This window comes from Corylus avellana, chromosome ca2 (genome assembly GCF_901000735.1).
Source record: "Corylus avellana chromosome ca2, CavTom2PMs-1.0".
Classification (NCBI taxonomy): Eukaryota; Viridiplantae; Streptophyta; class Magnoliopsida; order Fagales; family Betulaceae; genus Corylus; species Corylus avellana.
The window spans coordinates 35,961,460-35,967,808 of NC_081542.1; the positions used below are offsets into that span (position 1 = coordinate 35,961,460).

General features: G+C 35.9%; 1 pseudogene; it reads left to right on the plus strand.

Moving 5' to 3' along the window:
• Positions 1–4,760: 4,760 nt before the first annotated feature.
• LOC132172460 (kiwellin-1-like) lies at positions 4,761–5,317 on the plus strand (annotated as a pseudogene).
• Positions 5,318–6,349: the final 1,032 nt, after the last annotated feature.

The following is a 6,349-nucleotide window of genomic DNA, read 5'->3' on the forward strand; positions in this document are numbered from 1 at the left end:
TATGAAAATATTGCTGTTAGTTTTTGTTGACAAGTGTTTTGGTGTTAAAGTTTAGGGGACGCCCTAGCCTTATTCACACTCAGATTTCCTTACTTCCGGTAATGTATTTCTATACTACACATTGAGGGCAATGTGCAATTCAAGTTTGGGGGTGTGAAAAAACACTTTGTCTGTTTATTTTTGTTCTTATTTGTTTATTTTTATTTGTCTTTTTGTGTTTAAAAATTTGACAAAAAAAAAAAACAAAAAATTGTGCTATGTTGTTGTCAAGTTTGAGTTAAACTGTAACTGTGATGTGCATTTTATTAGCTCGCTTAAAGAGTTGAACACATCATTATGTCATTAGGAGTCTGAGTCCTTTAACTTATTTTTTGGTAAAAGAGATTTCACTTGTTTTGAGATAAATTTTTATGAGCACATTAGCATGTTTTCTGTGAGGTATGATGTTTGAGCTTAAGGTTGTTCTCTTTGAGACTCTTGTAATAAATGCCAAAGGACAAGTAACATCTCATCCAGAAATCAAATGCCACTGCAAAATATTCAAGTTGTAGAACTCTTCGATGTTTGGGGTATTGACTTCATGGGACCATTTCCTAACTCATTCGGTTATTCATATATTCTTGTGGGTGTGGATTATGTGTCTAAATGGGTCGAGGCTGTCCCCTCAAGGACTAATGATCACAAAGTGGTTGTGAAGTTTTTTCAGGAAAACATCTTTGCTAGATTTGGAACAAAAGTTGTGGACTAGCATGCAAACCTAAAAGTAATTTATCCAGAATTTAGTCAATTTACAACATGAATTGACTAAGAAAATTGACATTGTTCTTGCATGCTTTCTGATCTAATAGAAGCTATTATTATGTGTCTTTCACTTTTCAGTTGATTAATCCCCGAAACTTTGCTGTATTTTTTAAGATAAATGATGATTTAATATGACAATAGAACAAAGCTTAAGTTTATGCGTGGAGTATGAGCTCAATGATCTTAGGTTGATAGATACATGAGCATTGTACATAAATTTCACTTGAATATGATTTTCTTGATGTTCCAATGATAGGAAGGCAGTTGCTTTTGGCTTCGATAACTCTTGATTTTTTTTTTTTTATTCTTTGACATGTCCACACAAGAGGGGGAATGAGATTCGAACTAGTGACCTCCACTTCATAAGACGTGGTCTCCAGCCGCTTGAGCTACTCCTTGGGAACCGATAACTCTTGACTTCATTTACCCATCAAAGACAATGGGGTTGTACTCATTTTTTTTTTGTAGCTTAATGGAAATTTAGTTTGAATAATTATCATACTTGAATGAGCATGATTCATTGTAAACTAATCTCAAGCACTTTTTAGGAAAGCAGAATTTTTTCTTTCGATAATCTGAACAAAAACAGATGAAAATGTCCTGTTGTGGTTTATGGTTTTTGGGATTCCAGATGCCACAGAAATTGTCTCAATTAATTCAAACTAATGTATTAGGCTCAGTTGATAGACCATTTTGTTTCCGAGTTTTGGGGGGCAAAAAATTCTGACAACTATTTTTTTGTCTTTTGCTTTGTGATAACATAATTGATTGTAATATATGCCAACTGCTATAGCATTAACCAGAATTATGGTTCTAAGACATGTAGGGGAGACAGCAAATTGTCTCCATCCGATTAAAAAATAACAAGAACAAACCTTGATCTAGCTAGCTAGGATCCTTCTTTTCTAGGATTTCCCATTGTGTACTAGGTGTTTTCCATTGGATGTTTGTGGATCGAAGAATCTCTTGTCCGACAATAATTTTATACTGTTTTGGCAGTGATCAGCATGAATGGCAAAATATTCATTTTCATTCTTGTTGGAGAGAAAATCAGCCCGCCAGAGGCGAGGCAAGGGGTCTCCAGTAGCACTATAGCAGGTCCCTCATCGGGTTTGTTTGGTAATAGGGATGGGGATGGGCCAAACACTGTTCATCACCATTTCCCAAAAAAATCAACATCAAAACATTCTAACTTTTTCGCTTTTAATTTCAAATCATTCACTTTTTATTATTATTCAAATAAAAAAATCACTACAAAACAAAACTTTTTCATTTTTTCATACTACTTTTTCATTTTTTTTATACTAAACATTCTTACTTTTTTTTACATCAATTTATATTAACTACAGTGTTTAGGCCATCCCATTTGTCAAACACCCCCATCAATCCCTCCATTGACTGGTAGACGTGTCCCGAAGGCCCCACCAAGGCCGCCCAACTTATTGCACAATCCTGTCATCCATGGTAGTCACTGCACGCAAACCTTACTCAAGCACATTCCTCCCATGATGAAGATGGGCCCACAGCAAGGCAAGACCATGCCAATTGCAAGGACACTCGTACAAAGGGGATGTCCTGACAAACGCAAGTCCCTGGACCTCCTGATGAAAGATATTCACCATCCTTTGTAAGATATTGTACTGTGTGCGTGTTGTAGTCTGACACGTGTATATATACAGGGGTGGACGTACGTTCATGCGTGGGGGAAAGTTTTCAGAAATTTTATATATATCCCCAAATTTCAAAATTTGTCCCCCCAAATTACTGAAGATGTCCCTCAAAACTCTCTCACCAAAAAATTCTTCAACAAATTGTCCCATCAAATTTTTTTTATTCTTTTTATCTTCAGCACTCTCTCTCTCACCGAAAAATTCTTAAATTGTCCCCAAAATAATTTTTTATTCCTATTGAACAGCTTTGGCTGAATCCCCATTTTCACCAAAACAAGAAGAAAAGTCTACCTCAAATCACTGAGGGTGAAGTCAAGCACCCATCACCCAAATGCTTCAAAATCAGCTTCACAGTGCATCAACTTGATCTGGGTATCTGGTTTTTGAAGCCCGCACTTGAATATGACTCATATGAGCAAGAGAAAGAAGACTCAGATTTGCTTCACTGGCAAAGTCCCTGCCAAGTCCAAGATTACTCAAAAGAAAAATAGGCTTAGAAATAATAAAGAAAGAAGAGGAAGAATGGGTAATAAAGATAGAGAGACAGCAGCTTGCTAAGTCACATGATGGGGAAATACGAAGAAACGGCAATTACTGGGTATTTGTTTAGGGTATTTGCTGGATTTGGGTATTTCCAGAATCACGCATGGAGAGAGAAAGCCCTTGCCGGAGTGGATTTGGCTTGTCTCAAACTCTCATATTTTCTTTTTTTCTTCTAGATAATTTTCACGGCTTTTTTTTTAATTTTTTTTTTTTATGAATAATTTTCACGGCTTAGTTGTTAAAGATTAAAATTAATATTTTGACTTATCTAATTTGAGATTTCATAGGATTAAAATTTGGGTTATCTTAATTATTGCTGGCTGTAACACTGTTTTAGCTTGTCTCATACTCTCAATTGTAGTTGGGAGCCTCATGGCATTTTGTTAGAGAAACAATTCATGCTCAAAGGTACAATTTTTCTTGAATCATATAGATTGTGCTTAGTTTATATTGCTAATAATTTGTGCTAATGTGTGTTTGTAATGCCATAAGATTAAGATTTTGAATAAGTATTTACTGTATTTTGATGTTATACAAGTTTTGTTTTTAGCTTTCACTGTTGGTTAATTTGATGGGTTTTAATTCATTAATTTATTTGTCATTCTTTTCACTTGTTAGTGGTAATAAAAATTATAATAAAATTCTAACAAAAATGACTTGTGATTTACTATGAAATTATATAAGTTCGGTAGGTGCTACTATGTTCGCACTTAGGTAAGATAGTTACAACTGATATCTCCGACCTACCCTTTTAGTTAGAAAAAGAAAAAGAAAAAAAAAATCGTCCCCCCACACTCAAATTCCTGGTTCCGCCCCTGTATATATATGTATGGCATGCACCATTAATAAAGAGGAGGAATTAATTCATAAAATCTAGCTCTTATACAGTCCAAACTCTTTTTCCTCTGGCACGACCCTAGCTCATGCACGACTCAATCCTAGTCTGACCTTAATCTTTCAGGGTGATCGGAAATTGTGTTAACAATTCTTATTATTCCTTAAAAGAATTTAAGCTTTGCTTAAAAGATAAAGATACCTTTCCACTAATATTTTGATTATCCATTTGTTAACTAAAAAAAAACATTTTAGATCCACAAATGGAAAACTTAAAAAATAAAAAATAAAAAAAATAAATAAAGATGTAGTGAAATTAAATTATAAAATTCACCACGTTCATGAAGCTTTTGCTGTGTTTCTTGTCACGTTCGTGGCTGGAACATGCACTTTAAGACAAAAAAGATACACCCTTTCTTCAAGGCGAGTTTTGCGATGAAATTTTGAGATTCTGAACATATAAAAAGTTAATATATTTAGATTTATTTAAGCTCATTTGCATGAAGCCTCATTGGCTGCCGAAAGATTCTAAGGGTAAATTAAGGATATACAGTTTTGTCTCGTTGAGTTAATTAAGGGATCTGAATCATGTGATACAGATGCACAAACGACAATCACGAGAAGATTCAAAACTAAGGCAATTGTAAAAGTATATATCGTGGCGTAATCAACACACCCTTTTATATGGTTTTCGCCATTTTGTCTCGAGTTCTTCTTGTCCATCATACTCTAAAAAAATACCAATTGATATTTCAAAGAAACCTGCAAAAGAAGACTGCAAACATGTCCTAATTTTACGTTAAAGATATCTATTTTGAGTGGTTAATATGATCTCTATATATAGCCACTGCCAGTTTATGTTCCTCACACAAAAACATAACCACACAGGGAGGGAGAGGGAATATACTGAAGATGCAGAACCAAATTTCTTCTACTGTCTTTGTTCTCTTCCTCTTTCTTCTTGTTACAAAGTGGTCAAGCGCTGATGCTCGGACTTGCAAGCCCAGTGGTGAGATAAGGGGTAAAAAGGCTCCTTTCAGGACAGTGTAACGAAGAGAATGACTGTGTGTTGTGTGAAAGGCAAGTCTTACACAACTTACAAGTGTTCACCACCTGTATCTAGTCGTACAAAAGCCATGCTAACTATCAATAGCTTTGAGAAAGGTGGGGATGGAGGTGCACCATCGGAATGTGACAACAAATACCACTCGAACGACACTCCTGTGGTGGCGCTCTCAACGGGATGGTTCAACCATAAGCGGAGATGTTTAAAGTATATTACCATCCACGGCAATGGAAAGAATGTTAAGGCGAAAGTGGTTGATGAGTGTTGGGGTGTGATGCTGACCATGATTACCAACCTCCATGTTCTAACTATATCGTTGATGCCTCTCAAGCTGTTTGAAAGGCCTTTGGGAGTGCCAAAAAATAATTTGGGCAAATTAGATATTTACTGGTCTGATGCTTAATTTCCACCGTATGCAAAGTATACCATGTGAGAAACATATTCGAAGGTGTTTATTTGGTTGCTTCGTGTACTAAGTAATGCAACTGCATTTTCAATATATCTTACGCAACACTTAGGTTGCTTCTGGTTTGGAAAAAAATTATTATTGATTATTTGGTAAAAGGCTTTAAGTTCTTGCACATTGGATCTGTTCAAGTTACTGTTAAACCATTAATCATACTAGGTATTAATGCTTCTGTTTTGTTATGTCTTCGTGATGCTAGGTTTGTTAATTTTCAGACAAGTATACTTGGTATGATACAATCTTCTTTATTTAATGGTCCAATTCACTTTGATACTTTTCCTAACTCTCACAAACATACGCATCGATCCCAACATTTTTATTAATCGTTGTTGGTGAATTTTTTGCAAAGATATTGAACGTATATACACCCAAGTATGAAATTGTACGTTGGAATGTTTTGGCCTATTAACAATTTTACTAGCTGTAAAATCATTTAAAATACTAAATTTTGGTTATTGGTGAGGTAAGAGTAATGTTATATACCATATTTGGGTTAATAACTTTTTTGGTACCTAAGTTTGCACTTTTTTATTTTTTCCTCCCTAAGTTTTAAAACCGTGTAAATCTAGTACCCAACTTATGGGAAAAGACAGAATACGTACCTCCATCAGTTCAGTCAACGAAATTAGCACGTGTCACTCCCATAATACGCCACGTGACATAAAAAATTTTAAAAAAAATCGTTGCCACCCCTCGGGCCATTTCAGTGGCCCATCCGCCGCATGGGGGCATACTGTGGGGGGTGGCCTCAAACCACCCCCCATCAGTGCTTGGGGTGGTTTCGCCACCCCTGGCTCCATGGGTGGCCGTGAGCCACCCCAAGACCCACCGGGTATTTGCCCGGGGAGCAAAGGTGGCTCAACCACCCTCGAGCTGGGTGGGTGGTTTGGCCACCTCGGGAGCCACCCTCAAATTGTTTTTTTTTTTTTCTTTTTTCTTTTTTTATTATTTTTAATTTTTTATGCCACA